This window comes from Macrosteles quadrilineatus, unplaced genomic scaffold (assembly GCF_028750875.1).
Source record: "Macrosteles quadrilineatus isolate MER2022 unplaced genomic scaffold, UCM_ALF_1.0 Scaffold_9__3_contigs__length_116548681, whole genome shotgun sequence".
NCBI classification, from domain to species: domain Eukaryota; kingdom Metazoa; phylum Arthropoda; class Insecta; order Hemiptera; family Cicadellidae; genus Macrosteles; species Macrosteles quadrilineatus.
Window position 1 is genome coordinate 16,497,659 of NW_026542602.1, and position 19,221 is coordinate 16,516,879.

The following is a 19,221-nucleotide window of genomic DNA, read 5'->3' on the forward strand; positions in this document are numbered from 1 at the left end:
CTGCCAACAACCTGATGATGTACCCTAGTGGTATGAAACAGCTGTAGTTGTACTAACTACACACGGATCGTTCGACGCAAAAAGGTAAAATAAACCATTTTTATATTGCAATTTACGATCCAGAGGCTAACCCATCATAATATATGTTTCAGTGAATAGCTGTATGATATTGACAAATAAAGGTGAATTGTGAAAACCAAAGCATTCGAAAAACAGGTCTAAATATAAATCAAATGCAATTATTCCTTACACGACCTAAGAAGTGTGACAGTGCATAATCGTCAATTGTCTTAAAAGTGTTAAATATTTTAATTACTAAACATGCATTTGCAGATGTGGAATGTTTATTGATATTCTTTACCCAGTTACTATATCATATCAATACTATTATGCCTGCTTCGGAAAGTCCTAGAGGAAGATGATTTGCAATTTCGACTAAGCTATATCTTGATCAAACAAAACCACCTACATGGCTTGCACCACTTTAAGCTGAACCCATCTTTCATATACATATTTTATTTGCAGACGTGGCATGTTTATTAATGCTTATTAATATTCTCTACCCAGTTACTATAACATATCAATACTATTATGCCTGCTTCGGAAAGTCCTAGAGGAAGATGATTAGCAATTTCGACTAGGCTATATCTCGAGCAAACAAAACCCCCTACATGACTTACACTTTTAGCTGAACCAATCTTTCATATAATATTTTCCAAAGGTATTATACGAAAGGTTCTATGGTGTTAACGACCAATTTTTCACTTTTGAGAGATTTTTTAGTGCTGGTAGCTGAGGAATAACTTTCATGTTGTTCCAAAAGGCTTGAGACGTTACTGTATTTATTTTTATAATGTAGAAGTACACCGATTGCAGGAAACGATGATGTCTGACATTTCAATGTATCTAGAAAAGACAATTAGTTTTTCATTAGGCCTAATGTAATGGACAACTCTTTCTTTCTTAAGGAATATCTAAAGATGTTTATTTTCATACCCATGGATTATGTCCCTTGAAAAGGTGACTCAAGCAGTTTTAAAATAATGATTGTTCTGTGGAACTTTTGATTGTTTCAAACAGTTTTGCTTATCAAAAATCCTCAAGTAATTAATATATAAAAAATTATACAGTCACTAAAAATCATTAAATAATTTATTTTTGTAAAAAAAATACAACCGACTTCAAACGCTCTAAAAAGAATGAAATAATTTCAATAAAGTACACTTTTGTATTAGGCAAGCTCACGTATTTCAAGTCGGCGCGGCTCAAACTACAAATATGATTGAAATTAAATATTGTGTGTGTATTTTGAAAATCAATAAATTGTAGCTGGATAACATAAATATATAAAAACATACTGAACTGTTTTGTTTATACATGAAAGGAAATATTTTCTTGTATTTTATGTTTACTTCAGAATAAATGCATTATGAAAATAACACACACAAATGTTCTATATGAATAGGAAAATAATTTAGTTTGATATTATGTAGGGAAAAGAAGCTAGTTTAGTATTAAAACGTTACTTTTCCAAGTTATAAACATTTAAATGCGTTATAATCTTTTTAAAGATACTCGTTAATACCACTATAATGCCGATCTCTGATTACGGTAATAAAATAACACTTAACGCATAACTATGAAAAAGACATGCAGATTAACACCTTTAGTTATAGATAGTCACCTGCAATATGGACACCCTCTTTCAATTTTTGTATCAAAAATCATCATAGAGCCGCGCCGACTTAAAATGCGTGAGCTTGCCTAATACAAAAGTGTACTTTATTGAAATTATTTCATTCTTTTTAGAGCGTTTGAAGTCGGTTGTATTTTTTTACAAAAATAAATTATAGATAGATGAGTTACTACGACTATCCGCAGTACTATCCTAATAATTAGACCAATTCGTTAATAATTACAAGGCAAACATGTGGTTCGGATTCCGCAATAAATTGTAGGTCCCTTAGTTGCCATTGGTTGTATGGGCTATTAATTAACAGCTGTGTCTAAGAAATATGTTGGCCTTAGTCACTAAAAGACTACAAGATCGCTCCACTCATCCTACACTCATCTCCATTTATACTTGGCTTATAATACCTACCTTAAGTATGGTCACCATTACAAAGTAAAGTATTAAAGTATACCTTTAGTTATATCATGGGTTCATGGAACGATTTATGAGTAATATTTATTGCTAGGCGGCAGGTGGTATTTTCGACCGCCTTTAACTGTAGTACCATTGACTATGTACTGTATTTTATTTATGGTTCCAGTAATCCAGCTGCAAGTACAGAATACCCTTCTTTTTGTTGTAAGCTTTAATTCACTAAAAAGTGCCATGCAGGGCATGACGAATTCGAAGATTTCAACACCATAAAGCCGATGTAAATATATAGTTCACTTATGGTTTTTGGCTGCTGATTTTCATAGTCTCGGTAAACTTACTCTTTTTGGCATTGTAATGTATACCATTGCTTGGTAAAGATGTAGTAAATGAACTACTGATTTGGCTTCCATTCGTCAAATTTACATGTTAGCATTGTTTCGTTAACGATTCTGTGCATACAATAGCGGTTTGTCAACTTCATTTGGTAGGTATGAGGTTATATACATCGATGGGTATGAGTTAGCAAAGCGAAATTTTCATCACACTAATGACCCTTAGACTTGAACTATACTAAAGTTAAGGCACTTTGGTAGTGTAATTTGGAATAAAAATACGCACTTCAGAAGATGTTCTGAGCTACAGTACCTGCGTTGTTTGTATCGTTGGCACCGCACAATATGTGGTCAATCTCGTTGAGTTGATTTCAATGGCTGTTCCGACAGATATATTTGTTCTCAGGTTGTTATTTAGCTTTACTGTAGTTATTTTTATGTATGCATTTAGTCCATTTGACTATTTTTTATGTTTTTACTAATAGTTTATTACTAGCAAGGTGATACAAACATTTTTTGAAAACATGAGTTAAGTGGTAGAAGGTAAAGCGAAAAGTAATTTATTGTGCCATTATACAAATCAATATTATAAAAATGCAACACAAAAACCAATTAATTTACTTGAGTTTTTTACATTCTTGTTTATTTAAACATTAAAAATATCTAAACTAAAAAGGGATGTGCAATAAATTATAAATCTTTTTGACTTTATATGTTAAACGGATAGCCGATTTCAGATGTAGTACTGTAAAATGAAGTAGTCACTTTGAACCAATAACAATAAGTAGAAATATTAAACTTAATTGTTCACACATCTTTTCGGTTATAATGTGTTCCGATAAATGAAAGTGCACGAAGAAAAAATCAAAAAAATCTATAAAATGGTAAAATATGCCGAGAAGTTTAACCCTTAATTTGACAGCGTGCCATTATTGGCACATGAGAATTCAAAAAAATGTCACATCCGCTTGTTAACTTTTTAATTCCAACAAACGGCGTCCAAAGGTTCTTTGCCTATTGCAATTATGGTTTAGTGCACTATAGTGGATGTTTTGGAAATTACTATCACTTTAGACCAACGTATAGAAAAGGAAGTATGGAGGCTTAGTGTAGAAGGTTAGTAAATTACTTCTTATTATAGATCTGCAAATTCAAACAACTGCAGTAAATTTGTTCATTTATGATCTGATTGTTTATATATTAAAAAAACCTGAATATCTTCAATTTAATAATCACAGTCACAACACTCGTTTTAAAAATACTGCGCTGTTAGAATCCCATCGTCTTAGTAAAACTAGTAATTGCCACATAATTTTATCAATTAAAGTGTATAATTCAGTAAAAAATAATATAAATTTTCATTCAATTAACAAATTTAAGGCTATGTTTTATAATTATCTACTTCAGAACCCTTTTTATAGTCTGGATGATCATTTTAAACTGGGAGAAATTGTCCTTTAGTTTGGATTTAATTTCAGTTAAGAATGTGAATGGAGTTGAATGTTAATTGTAATATTTGGCCTGTAAGAGTATTTTGTTGTTTATTTTAAGACTTGGTTTGAAAACTGCAAATAGACTTTGTCAATGATATGTAAATGTATCCTTATGGCAAATAAAGATTGATTGATTGATTGATTGTGTTCATATGTGGCAAATTCTGAGGTTAAATCAAAACAAACAAACTGGCATGTTGTCAATTAGGCATTGGGGCCGTGTTGTATTACTTTTGAAATAAATGCCCAATTAATATAAAATGAATTAATTTAGTATATTTCATTGTCTATTTATTATAAAACTTTCAGTATTTAGGCTACTGGCTACTGCATTTTATAAACAAAACTCGAATCTTGCTTTCTTGGCCCATCGTATAATGTTATCCTGTTTAAGTACGTGGTGAACTTTTCTGTCTGCATTAATGCATTATCATCAATACTACAGTTAGCTGTTAATTAAAAGTACCTGGGGACCGAGCTTTGCTAGGAGAAAATCATTAGTTCACTCTAAAAGCAGTCTTAGTATTGGAGATACATAAATCCATTCCCAAACTCCACACGGCTCGCATTTACTACGTCCTACACCATTTCCTACGTCATTGACCTGCTTCCCTCCATTCCCATAGCATTTCAGAATTGCAGACACCTTAATCTAATCGTCATAAACAGTTCCCACGCTCCATACTACTCGCCTTTACTACTTCCTTCACCACTTCCTGTGTTGCAAACCTGTTTCCCTCCCTTCCCATTGCATTTAAAGATTGCAGATACCTTAATCTAATCGTCATAAACAGTTCCTACACTCCGGACTACTCGCCTTGACTACTTCCTTCACCACTTCCTACGTCGCGGACCTGTTTCCCTCCCTTCCCATAGCATTTTTGGATTAATTTTTTTTTATTTTCTAATTTCGACATCATAAGCCCCTGATTGCCCCTGAACTGGTTATAATAACTAATATAATGGTTTTAAATACCTTCAGTCACCTTCACTCAAAACTGGCCCGCCTGATGATGGTACAACTTCGTGCCGAAACCTAGGTCGCAATAGCCGACTATTTTGAACTGGTGACTGAAGGTATTTAAAACCATTATATTAGTTATTTTTGGATTGCAAATACCTTAATCTAATCGTCATAAACAGTTCCCACACTCAGGACAGCTCGTCTTGACTACTTCCTTTACCACTTCCTACGTCGCGGACCTGTTTTTCTCCCTTCCCATAGCATTTTAGGATTGCAGATACCTTAATCTAATCGTCATAAACAGTTCCCACACTCCGGACTACTCGCATTGACTACTTCCTTCACCACTTCCTACGTCACGGACCTGTTTCCCTCCCTTCCCAGGGCATTTTAGGATTGCCCATACCCTTATCTAATCGTCATAAACAGTTCCCACACTCCGGACAGCTCGCCTTGACTACTTCCTTCACCACTTCCTACGTCACGGACCTGTTTCCTTCCCTTTCCATAGTATTTTAGGATTGCCCATACCCTTAATCTAATCGTCATAAACAGTTCTTACACTCCGGAAAGCTCGCCTTGACTGCTTCCTTCACCACTTCCTCTGTCGCGGACCTGTTTTCCTTCCTTCCCATAGCATTTTAGGATTGCAGATACCTTAATCTAATCGTCATAAACAGTTCCCACACTCCGGACTACTCGCCTTGACTACTTCCTTCACCACTTCCTACGTCGCGGACCTGTTTCCCTCCCTTCCCATAGCATTTTAGGATTGCAGATACCCTAATCTTATCGTCATAAACAATCCCCACACTCCGGACTGCTCGCCTTTACTACTTCCTTCATCACTTTCTACGTCACGGACCTGTTTCTCTCTATTCCCATAGCATTTTATGATTGCCTTTACTACTTCCTTCACCACTTCCTACGTCGCGGACCTGTTTCCTTCCCTTCCCATAGCATTTTAGGATTGCAGATACCTTAATCTAATCGTCATCAACAGATCCCAGACTTCGCGCTGCTACCCTTGACTACAATGTATCGAGTAATCTTCAGTATAATCTTTGCTAAATATTAACAAGGGATGTTTTTCCTTTTGTACTGTATTTGTAATTTGCTAATATACTGTGGGTAGTTGGCTTATTATGAACACATGCTACAACTTCAAGTCTTTTGTTTACTTTTTCCTTGTTATTTAATTCAGCCAACATGGTTACCTAGCAACCCATAAGACTAATGTTAAAAGAATGTGATTTTCAGTTTCATTTTTCTACGTAATTAGATTTTTGTTGGCAGTTCTAACTGCAGTAAACTCGTTTTTAGGCCAGAAATAAACTATTTACAACATTTGAAGAAAATCGTCGGAGCCGTTTTTGAGATCTTTGTGCAAGCAAGCATACATACAGACATACATACATACATACAAGCAAACATTTCTCATATTAGAGTATAGGATTTAAATGTGTCAAAACGTTAGTCTTTAAAGTTTATCTCGTCATCTCAAGAATTTTCAAAGCAACCATCACTTATAATTTGGAGACAAAAATTAAATAGCAACTTATTCATTAATTGATTTGGAATTAGGAATCACGTCTCTATTTCACAGTATATATTCTCTAAATTGCCAAACACTTTTACACAAGTAGGCTAGAGTAAGTTTAAAGTATATTTAACTACAGTATCGTCAATTCCAATATGCTAGATTGTTTGTTTTGATTTAACCTCAAAATTTGACACATATGAACACATGATCGCACTACAGCAAAATAGGTTCATCTTCAAAGATATTCCACCACACCTTAACTGCTTCTAGCTAAAAAATCCATCTGTACCTTGCATTTTCATTCTACATACCCTTCTATTTGTTAAAGAAAATTTTTCACAAATTCACTCTTTTAAAATCTACACATAACTATCCTACATGTAATTGTAATCTTTCTTTGCCGATACATCGAACAGCAGCTTTTGAAAAGACACCATTCCATACAGGCAGCCGATTATTTAATAAACTACCTTCTCATATTCGCAATGAATCTTCTGCCAAAGCATTTAAAAGAAAACTTGTGAAGCCATATGTTTCATGCAGTAGAGGATTTCTTATAGGCCTATAGTAATAGTGGTTTGTAAAATGGTTCATGTGGAGAGTTTGTTTTCTCATTATGTTTAAGTTACATTTTAATTTAGTTTTTAACATTTTTGTATCATATTTTTGACATGTCATCTACCATTGAGGAAACTCCTCTGTATATGGTGTAATTTGTGACAATTTACATGAATAAATGAATAAATGAATATTTTCAATACAAATTTGAATGACTCCAGAGGTTTAACCCTGCTAAAGGCAGCAAACATGTTTGTGAAGTGAATAAATATTGGTTTACTAAGGTAGATTTGGTCTTTTAGTTAATGATGATATTGAAATATTGGAAATCGTTGAAATCCAGACTAAATTTTATGTGCCTCAGCTGCATTTAGTCCGGATTTTAAGATTGAATTTCCTAATATTCCCCGACACGACAAAATAATTATACCGGGAGTAATAAGTAGGCCTACCACGTAAGTATAGTTACACAGTAGTGAAAAGATAGTTAGTAAGCTATAAAACATAATACTATAAAAAAATGACTGTTGATATGTCTAAAAATCCTGACTGGATCATTACTAAAATATTTCCTAAAAATTTAAGATAAATTCCCTATTTAACCCTTGAGGAGGCGCTTCACCAGTAAAACAGGAGAGGGCGCATGCGGAGTTTTATTCCGCAACACTAAATAGCATAAATTGTACCCATTTTACTTGTTATAACGAAATATTATATATAAATGTTGAATAATCTAATCAGAAACCTAATTTCTTTGTTAATAACATTATTTGTTAAACTTTATATGATTAATATTTCAAATAATCATATTGAGCAATTTTCTAGTATAAAGGTATGTTACGAGAGAGGGCGCATGCGGAGTTATGTTACGCAATAATGCAATTATAGGTACATATTATGCATACAAACAAAATAGGCCTATATTTGATAATAATTATAAATGAAATAATACATTTAAACATGTTTATAATTTTGTATGCATAAAATATACACGCAGTTTGGCAATAGCGCGTGAGGAAATAAATTCTGTGCTAAGGACTTACGCAATAGGGCGCACGCGGAATAAACCTCCGCAAACTGACACCGCGCCACTGAATTGCAACTGACAACAAAATGAGGAGGAACTCGGGGGTAAAAATAGCTTAGGGGCATTCCCAGGATGAGGTGCGTGAAGTGTAGAGCCGGACACGACTGCCGACACCCATTATGCATATATTAACAAAAACTACAAGTGCGGAGGAGAACTCCGCAAGCGCCCACTCGAGAGTTAAATAACTTTAAATTTAACTAGTACTAGGTTTACTGCTATGGGGAGAGTAATAAAGCGTGTATTTATGTTAAATATCCATTAGCTTAGTATAAAATAAATAAATTTGCCAAGTTTGATCGAAGTATATCCATAAATAAGCAAACTGCAACAATTTTATTTTCCTCCATAAGAATAACATGGGAATTTTAAATTTATTACTAACTTTTATTATTTATCTCAATAACTGTTAGAGATAGCAAACCTTGTAGTATAAAAAAGATGTATTTTTAGATGTTCTTTAACTTTTGTATTTACAAAAATTCTCTAATACCAATAGTTTGTAAAATATTGTCAAAAAAGTGAAAATTGGCCGCCATTTTTCAAGATGGCGGCTGAAGCACAGCCGGGATTTATGGGGACTTTTGAAATTTTATTCATTTAGGCTTACTAAACAACTTTGCAATGTTTCCACTTAGTCCGAATTTGTTAGGTCGAATGTCATTTTTATCCCTAAAATTCTTGGACTAATATAGATAGATAGATTGGTTGAATCTTTGGTCTAAATCAAGATAAAAAACATGTAAACCGAATAAGTGGTTGACTTATCTTATAATAATGGAATGATATAGTTGAAGTTTTAATGCAATTATTTTTGCTCTGTTGGTTATAAACTTATTTTCTAAGGTCCTTCATAAATGTGTGTATATGAAAATGTCCTTGTAGGTATAGCATGGAATGCATAGTTTTGGGACTGATGATGTTGGAGTTTAAATAGTCAAAAATTTATCTCTAATAAAAAACTTTAAATTAGAAACTAAGTGTTACATATTTGTAGTAAGATTATCTCAATATTTTAACTTTATATTCTAGATTCTTCTTTACAACCTATCTTTACCGCTGGATTGCTACTAAGTTTATCACTCTACAACTTGTTTATGCTCTACTGATATTGCAGAGAATTTTCTACTTGTGCTACCGTTATGAGGCGTTAAAACGAATTGTAAGTATCCTACTATTTTACAGTAACTTATTCGTTCTCAGAATAATTTGTTTTTTCAAGGCAAAGTTAGTAAAAGTACTATGTGGTATACATCAGGGGTCGATACTGGGCCCTAGTATGTTCATAATCTATGTTAATGACCTACCTCAAGTCTCAAATATGGAACTCTTTCAGTTTGCAGGCGATACAATGGTGCTATGTACGGCACCCAGTATCGACTCCCTGCAGCACACATTGGACAGGGAGGTACAAGCTCTCAGAGACTGGTTCCAGGCGAATGGGTTGGTTTATGAATGATGATAAAACTCAGTTTATAAAGTTTTTTCTAATAATCGATATAAAACAGATAAAATTACAACACCAAAATCTAAAATGCCACTGAAGCAAAATGTGAATATTTTAGTTATTACTGTAAATGAAAATGTAAACTCGAAACCATAATTTGATAATTTGATCAAACGAATTTAAAAAACCGTTAGAAATTTAAAAAATAAAAAATCTTCTGGGTGGGATGAAATTCCTATTGAATTAATTAAAAATGTCATAAACCATGTTGCAGAGCCTCTGTGTCTAGTAATCAATCAATGTTTTGATGAAGGAATTTTTCCCTATCAATTAAAAAATGCTGAGCTGAAACCACTTTTCAAAAAAGGCTCAGTAATGGACCCTGATAACTATCGTCCTATTTCAATACTCCCATCTTTGTCTAAAATCTTTGAAAAAATTGCTTACAACCAAATCTATTCATATTTCGAAAATAATGATTTATTTACCAATAAACAATATGGTTTTAGATCTGGGAAAAACACTATATCTGCTGTCTCAGATTTCATAAATCAGGTTTCTGATGGCTTGGATGGGTCTCAGAGCACAGCTGCGGTGTTCTGTGATCCATCCAAGGCATTTGATTGTGTAAATTACAATATATTAATGAGTAAACTTAAATATTATGAATTTTCTGATATGGCTCTGTCTTGGATGCATTCATATTTGACTAACAGACATCAAAGAACAATAATTGTAAAAAATGGTAAAAAATGTATTTCACAGTGGCTTAACACTAAATGTGGGGTTCCGCAAGGGTCAATACTAGGCCCCTTGCTATTTTTAATATTTATTAATGACTTACCTCGAACCTTATCTTATATGCTGATGACACTACATCAATAGTTAAATCAAATAATTTGCAAAATCTTAAACAAGAAATCAGTCTTTCTATTCTTAATTTATCTAATTGGTTTACAGCCAACAGGCTAAAACTTAATAATTCTAAAACACAGGTGATGTTATTTCAAACAATTCAGAATAGGCAAAACTCCACTGTTGAATTATCTTATGATAATAATATTATATCCTTTACTGAAAATGCAAAATTTTTGGGTTTAGATATCGATAAGAATTTAACATGGAAAACGCACATAAAAATGGTAGTTGGTAAATTAAATACGGCTTGCTTTCAAATGTATGTTTTGAGAAATGTAATAGATTTAAAAACTAAACTCACAGTGTACTATGCAATGTTCTTTTCTATCTTGCAATACAGGATTGAATTATGGGGAGCAACTTCTTATTCTAAAGCAGTTTTCAAAATTCAGAAGAAATTTATAAGGATTTTATCATTTATGCCTAAAAGAACCTCATGCAGAGCTTTATTTGCTAAATACAAAATGTATGAGATATTAACTTTGCCTTCACTTTATATGTTTAAAATGATGGTGAATTTTAATAGTAGTTTACGCAACGATTGCGTTAAGTGAGTCTTTACGACACGAGTAGAAAATTTAAGGCACGAGCCTTAGCGAGTGCCTTAAAAACTTCTACGAGTGTCGTAAAGACTATTAACGCGAGTTGCGTACACTACTTTACCTACGACCGTTTTTTAATTACTATCAATCTGGATTTAATTACTAACAATCACTACTAACTTTTTAGAGAGGTTATGTTTTCGTGTATTGTCATTGCCACTGAAAGTGATGCAACGACTTGTTGTATAATCAGCTGATTTCCTGTAATTACGTGTTTGTTAAACTTCGTTAAATATTACATTGCTAGCAGCATTCTTACCATAAATAATATTGTATCAGGTACAATTCGGCAAATATTTCATTTATTTTTGGACTTCCACCAACTTAATTAAGAATACGCGAGTATCAACATGAACAAGTCGGATCAACAATTAAATTGGTCAACTGATCAGCTGATCAGCTGATTAGTTGACGTTCGAAGCATTACAATTTTAATTCTTTTCTCTCAATACTTGAACCTCATTGGTCCGTTACCTGTGTGGATATGAGAAAACTATGCGGATATGAAATGAAACTATGCGGATATGAAAGTAAACAGCTGTAAAGTGAAACTTTTCAATTCTAAGAACTGGACTGAAATGGCTACTTTAAAAAACGGTCGTAGGTAAAATTAATTATCAAATGTACAATGGTAAACAAATCAGTCATCCATATCTTACACGCTCAAAAAATTTTCAATATCCAAGACATCGCCTTTGTTTATATGAAAGATCTCCTTATTATATGGGATTAAGGCTTTACAACAGTCTACCCACTAATTTCAAAGAAATTAACAGTATTTCAAAATTTAAAAATGATTTCAAACGATACCTTTTACAGAAAAATTATTATAATATTTCCGAATATTTAAATGATAAGTAAATATATTTTAGTTTAAGCTATGTGGATTTTAGTTTTGTTATGTAACTTAGTGTTTAAGCATAGACAAAAAGAATGAAATATAGACTGTCAGCCGTGCTGCGGTTGCTATGGTTACCATAGGTTCCGGCGCACACCGCTGTAGTTTACGTAGCGCGTACGCCGTAACTACCGTGGTGCTCCAAGCGGTGTGCGCCAGAACCTATGGTAACCGCAGCACAGCTGACGGTCTATATTTCATTCTTTTTGTCTATGGTTTAAGATCTCTGACAATATCACCTGTTTCACCAGCTAACGCTGGATCTGTGAAATGTTTTTGTGATAATAAAGTAATATTTCATTTCATTTCATTTAATTTCATTTCATTTTATTTCATAAACAGCTGTATTTTCTCTTTTTGGGTAATAAGACAAGCTGTGAACTTGAAAACTCAGCTTATAGTTTATCATTCTTATTTTTCTTCAATAATGCCATTTCTGGTTTGGGGAAACTTATGCCACTCCAACAAAATATTCAAACTAAAAAAAAACCCCGCAGAAATTAGACAACGTTGCAGATACAACAATTCTGGGAAATCCACACCCCAACCCGTCCATCCACCAGACACTGTCTCTGTCAGTCTAACAACGGTCCCGGCTCAAGTAAACACCCCGCGCTCGCAACACACGCCCGCCGCGCCGCGAGTGCAAACGCTGCGATGTGAACCGGTACAGTGACTCTCATGTATATATACTTTGTATATAGGCCTGTTAGGATGTAAGTGTAGGATAGTGACCTCTGAAGATGCCACAACCTGTGGCAAAATGCGCATCAGGTATCGAAAACAACAAGAACTTCAAGGCAACAAAAACCAAAAACGTAATTGATTAAAACTGTTCTTGAAACTGGGTTATATCACAAAAAAAAACCGTTAGAATTATTGGGCGAGTTCCTTGTAGAACTCCTTGTAAAAATATTTTTCAAACATTTTCAGTTTTAACATTTTATGACCACTATGTTTTAGAAATTTCAAATTGGGTTGAAGACAATCTGTCCTTGTTCATGACCAACCCTTTCATTCCCACCACACTAGATTTAAGACTTATATTAAGCCTGAAACCCATAGAGACATTTCTTTTATCCCCCCAATATATAGGTCCAAAGTTTACAATAAGTTACTGCTCCGCATAAAGAATATTGATAGTAGTACATAAAAAATAGTTGTTTAGCCTCCAGATTACTGTATTATACTTAAAATGGTTTACAATACCTGCATATAGTAATCCTTTGTTGCTGATTTTGGCAACTAGTTTCGGTTCATTATTGAACCATCTTCAGGCCTCAAGGTGTCAAATAATCACTTCATTCGAAGGTCGTTAATAAATAAGACATATACAAAACACGATACACGGAACGGACACACATTACAAAAACACGAAAAACACGAAGGGACATTGACAATCGATCGTGACCGGGCTGAGATAAAGTCTAGACTAGCGGTCAAAGTGGTCTATGACGTTGTCTCTGTCTTCTTATCACCGGTGCGTGTTCATTCATTCATTGTTCCCCTCCAGTATCCTAATAGCTGTATTGTAAATATAGTTGGATTGAAAGGAGAGTTTATCGTTCAAAACGTTTTGATGGTCAGCTCTGTATATTTCACGTTAACTGCTCTGTATATTTCAAATTCCTCCAATGTGTTTCTGTTTAAACGGTCCTGCGAAAAATGTAAAACTTCCATATTACTATTGATGTTTGAATAATTAATTGTGGTTGTGTAATACCAGATGTTCTGCGTAATTTGATGTTTGGGGAGCTGTTGTCTTTCTGGGCATATGTTCCTTAAACCTCTTCTTAAACGAGCGTGAAGTCTGGCCAATGTAATATTTCGTGCAGTCATTACAATTTATTTTGTAGACTCCAGACTTATCGTAGATGGTTGAATTAGTTTCTGTTTTTTCTTTCAATAGAGATCCAAGTTTATTGTTAGTCTTGAACGATACGGTGAATTTATTTTTGTTCATGATATTTTTAAATGTGCAACTGATATGCGAACCATAAATCGCTGAAATATACGTTTTCTTTTCTGTTGATTTAGTTTGAGGTTTATTTAAATGTTTGAAAATCAGTTTGTCCACTAGACTGGAGTGAAAGCCATTTGCGACTGCTATGTATTTTATCGTGTTTATTTCTTCATTATAATCATTCTGATTCATCGGTATTGATAACAATCTATGGATAAAACTGTTGTAGGCGGCGATTTTTTGAGAGTATGGGTGGTGTGAATCAGCATTTATGGTCTGGTCGGTGCATGTAGGCTTCCTGTAAATTTTAAATTCGAAATGATCGTTTTGTTTCTTAATTGTAAGGCCAGAAAATTTAATACTTGGTTTTTTTCCTCCTCTAACGTGAACTCAATATTTCTGTGCATTTTGCACAAATAACTGCTTAATAAAGAAAGTTGTCTGCTATTACCGTTAAATAGCATAATCGTGTCATCAACATATCTGTAATAGAACAAAATCATTACGTGGTCTCAGCCTGCCGGTCACGATCGATTGTCAATGTCCCTTTGTGTTTTTTGTGTTTTTGTAATTTGTGTCCGTTCCGTGTATCGTGTTTTGTATATGTCTTATTTATTGAACTCTGTTATTAACGACCTTCGAATGAAGTGATATTTTGACACCTTGAGGCCTGAAGATGGTTCAATAATGAACCGAAACTAGTTGCCAAAATCAGCAACAAAGGATTACTATATGCAGGTATTGTAAACCATTTTGAGTAGTACATAGTTCAGATCCACTCTGAGGACCTGGTTAAAAACAAACAAAATTTCTATCAAATGTTATTTAAATAGGGACGTTAAGTTGGATGGACGCGTTGCAGAAAGTCAACAGTCCCGGAAGGTCAAATAATTTATACCTGTGCCACTAGGTCAAAAACTACAATGTTTGCAGTGTCTGTAGATCAAAAATCCCAGTAAGTCAAATAGTACAGTCCGAGCTAAAAACGTGGTCTATGTTAAAGCAATTGACTTATTGGGAATTTGACCTAATGCAACAGCAGTTTTAATATAACGAAATAAGATAAAATATAAGTTCAGTTTCGCTGAGTCAACAGTGCCGGAAGGTCAAAAGTATAATCTGTTAAAAACAACGATAGTCCTCTCGACGCATGACTTCAATAATTTCGCGTTTTGGTGTACTTAAAGTTGTGCTAAAATTTTGAAAATTGGAACAGAGCTTCTTGGTTAGTCCTACTCGATGACTATTTTGTTGGAACTTTAAACTATTTACCGATCTAATTAATAAAAATTGATATGTATGGTGAAATAGTTTTAAATCGTGATTTCTAACATGAAAAAGTTAGCATGCGAGATTTTTTTGTTTTTGGGTAAGAGAGGTTTTGTCTGTGGCAAAGTTGTAGCCAAAAGTGTGATGCGTAAAATATATTTTTTTGAATTTTTTACAATCAGTGGTTCAATAGATAACTTGGGTTGAAGAGAACGGCAAATTAAGCATTTCGCAACGCATGGAAAGAACTACATCGTACGATGCGACTGCTGAGTGGACTTATAATTTACAGTTCTAAGAACAAAAAAAAGATGAATATACAGATCACCAGTACATTCATATTATTTATAAAACATCTTTCTGTATTACCAGCTTACATTTTTCACTTATAAGAATACATCATAAACAGGGTGTTAAAAATAAGCGGGGAGATACTTCACCTAGTAATTCCTTGGGTCAAAATAAACAGAAAATCAAGGATAACATTTTTTCCGAAATCGTTTCGTTAACCAGATATCCACCATTTTGTATTTTTTACATACAAATATTTATCTTTGCACTTTTCCAACCGATGTTTATGAAACTTGGTATGTATGTTAAGGTAGGAGAGACCCATGTTATAAAAAAAGATTCATCTCGATTCACCCTAAAATTTCAAAATTTAACACTTAACTACAATATAATATACTTTACTACACCACAATATTTACGTATCACCATAAATCTTTAACACAATAAAACGTTAACATTTTTAAAATACAAAGTAAATCAATATAATCTTTCTTTTTTGAAAAATATATTTAAAAAAAGGCGATGGTAAAATAACGACAGGCGAGTTTCGATCTGGGTGTTTCAGGTTTGAATCTAGGAGGATTTAACATTAATTAGGTAACATTAATGTTTAATCCTCCTAGGTTTGAACTGATTGAGAGGAATGCATGAAACCGAAGGGGGAGGTAGCAACAAGTGCACTAGTATTTACTAGTGTCCAAATACAATTTCATGGATTTAACCAAAACCTTTTCTATTTCACTTATTTTCAGCTGTTAAATTTCAAACGATACGTTTTAGCGACATCATTAACGTTATTATCATCATCATCGTTTGAGTTTGGGTTTGCGGCAATGTATTTTTATGAATAAAACCTTTAATTTGATACCAAACTTGACCTCTGCTGCTATTAATTGACTGTATGCACTATTAATTAACAGCTGTGTCTAAGGATTATGTCGGCCTTAGTCACAAACAGGACAACAAGATCGCTCCACTCATCCCACACTCATCTCCATTCATACTTGGCTTAAAATGCATACATTTGTATGGTCGCCATTTCAAAGCAACATGGCTACATTATCAATGACAAACGTGGAAAACCTTATACGAGTGAGAGTAAATCCGAAAACAGAGTAAGTCCGAAAACAACTCTAAAAAACAATAAGCAATAAATTGCAAGAACCGTTGCTTATATCATTGGGTAAACTTATACACGTATGTACTGACGTGTATACTCAATGCTTGTATCGAACAAATGTACATCGTGAGAATTTCCATTAGTTGTTGTATAATAGTTTAGTTGACTCTTTTAAAGTCGGCGGAAATTGTGACTGTTATTACCCTTGAAATGATGTTTGTGTAGTACTTTGCAATCCTACCAATGCTTTTAGAATCATACGATTACAATTTTCTGGTTAGAATATGTCGCATAGAGTGGTGACTACTGTATCTTTTTGGTTTGCTTGTAAAACAGGATCAACAGAGATTTTCCATCGACTTAAACAATACGATACTCTCAAATTGTTCATTGCTATAACAAACTATCACACAGTTTGATGAATATCTGTGTGTAAACCGCACCTGTATCCTATCAATTTTACCTTTTATTTTTCCAAGACTTTATAGAAAATCACGCATCAGTGAAGAAAGGCTGTATCCCATGTGTTTTATAGGTAAAGAAGACAAGGGCGGTCCTAGACATATATTTTGGGGGGTCACCGGGAGCCTGGGGGGTATGGAATACCCCCCAAAAAGGAGGGGGGTCCTGGGGTTCCCCCCAGGAAAAACATATAATTAAATAAATATAGGCTATACAGGGTGATCAACTCAAGGAGGCCACCATTGGGATATCGGAAACGGTAAGAATTAGAGAAAACTTAAAATGGAGGACATTCCTTTATTTTTTGTGGCAGTTAAAAATATGATTTTAGTTTTTTGAAATTCAGCCACCATTTTCCAAAATGGCGGCCAAATTTGAAATTTCTTATGGAACACCCTATATTTTATCATGTTTTCGGATAGAATAGGCAATTTAAAAACTTTTTTATCCTTGACATTTTTTCGATAAACCCACTCGTTTAGGAGTTACAGCCTATGGAAAAATGACTTCCGGTGTACATTTTACATCATGTAGCTCCTAAACAAGTAAGTTTATAGCAAAAATGCGAGAGTAAAAAAGTCTTACAATTGCATCCACATTCCAAAAAAACCATACAATTCATTAAAAATATGAATTATATTATTTAAAAAATGGCGGCAAACTTGAAAAGTGGACAACTTTTTATTTTATAGTCTTTAAGGAATGTAGATGCAATTCTAAGACGAATTTACTTTTTGCAATTTAGCTCTAAACTTACTCGTTTAGGAGCTACATGATGTAAAACGTACACCGGAAGTCGTTTTTCCATAGGCTGTACTCCTTAACGAGTGGGTTTATCGAAAAAATTCCCAGGTTAAAAAAGTTTTTAAATTGCATATTCTATCCAAAAACATGATAAAAAAACTAAAATCATACTTTTTACTGCCACAAAAAAAAGGAATGTCCCCCATTTTAAGTTTTCTCAAATTCTTACCGTTTCCGATTTCCCAATGGTGGCCTCCTTGAGTTGATCACCCTGTATATATGAATTTGAACCCCATGATATATATGAATTTGATATTTTGTATGTGTTTTGGCCTCTAGGGACCTCAAAACAAAAATTAAATCGGTCCCGGGTCTAAGTGTATAAGTACTACGGTAATTGGTAATAGCTTATTCCCTATATGGGAAATTCGCCAAAAACCTAATTGTTATGTAGAACAATATTACATTCAACCAGCTGTTAGTTAAAACAACTTATATGGGACTAAAACAAATCGATGATTACAAAGATTCCTTTAAACAATAATTTGAACATCCTACTATTTTACTATGCATATTTAATTAATCTGCCATCCTCATACCTAAATTGAATGTATCGATGGTCAGCATTACACATAGTATAAATAAGTCAACTCTAAATATGTCTTTAAATTTGTTTCCAAATGCTGAATTTGTGTCACAAATGCTGAATGTTTACAGCTGTTATGTAAAGCAAATTATATTGTACTAAAAGCTAGCTTAGAAGGTTAGCGTCGGCTGCTAGACTTTACAAAAATTAAAACTTAATTTCTAAAAAACTGAGACCCTTAATTATAATTATGGCTTTGACATTCCCTAGTTCTCAAAATGATCTTTCTTTCAACACAAGAATAATGAAAATCCGTCGACTGGTTGATTCAGAATGTGAAAAATCCCCATTTACGTTTTAATAATATATATGATAGTTTGGACAGGTTTCAACCCTTCCGAGGCGTAATACATTTACACAGTTTATATGTAGACTACATTATAACTCATAAAATAGTTCTACAATTAAATGGATCTCCTTTTACAAACGTATATAATAACCAGAAATTTTCAGATCGTCCTTGCGGGTATTTTATGCCACAAATTTTGACGAAAGGATATACCTATTTACAGTGTTGACCAAACAGTTGGCAAGAAGCATTAATAGATAAGCTATGTACCAAATATGATAATTTTAGCTCTATTCTAATTATGACAAAACACGAAGTAACTAAAAGCGAGTTTTGTTTGTGTAGTAAGCGTTGCAGGAGGTCTACTTTACACTGAATCGACGTTCACTTTTATTGCTTTTGATCTTCCGGCACTGTTGACTCAGCGAAACTGAACTTGTATTTTACCGTATTTCGTTATATTAAAACTGCTGTTGCATTAGGTCAAA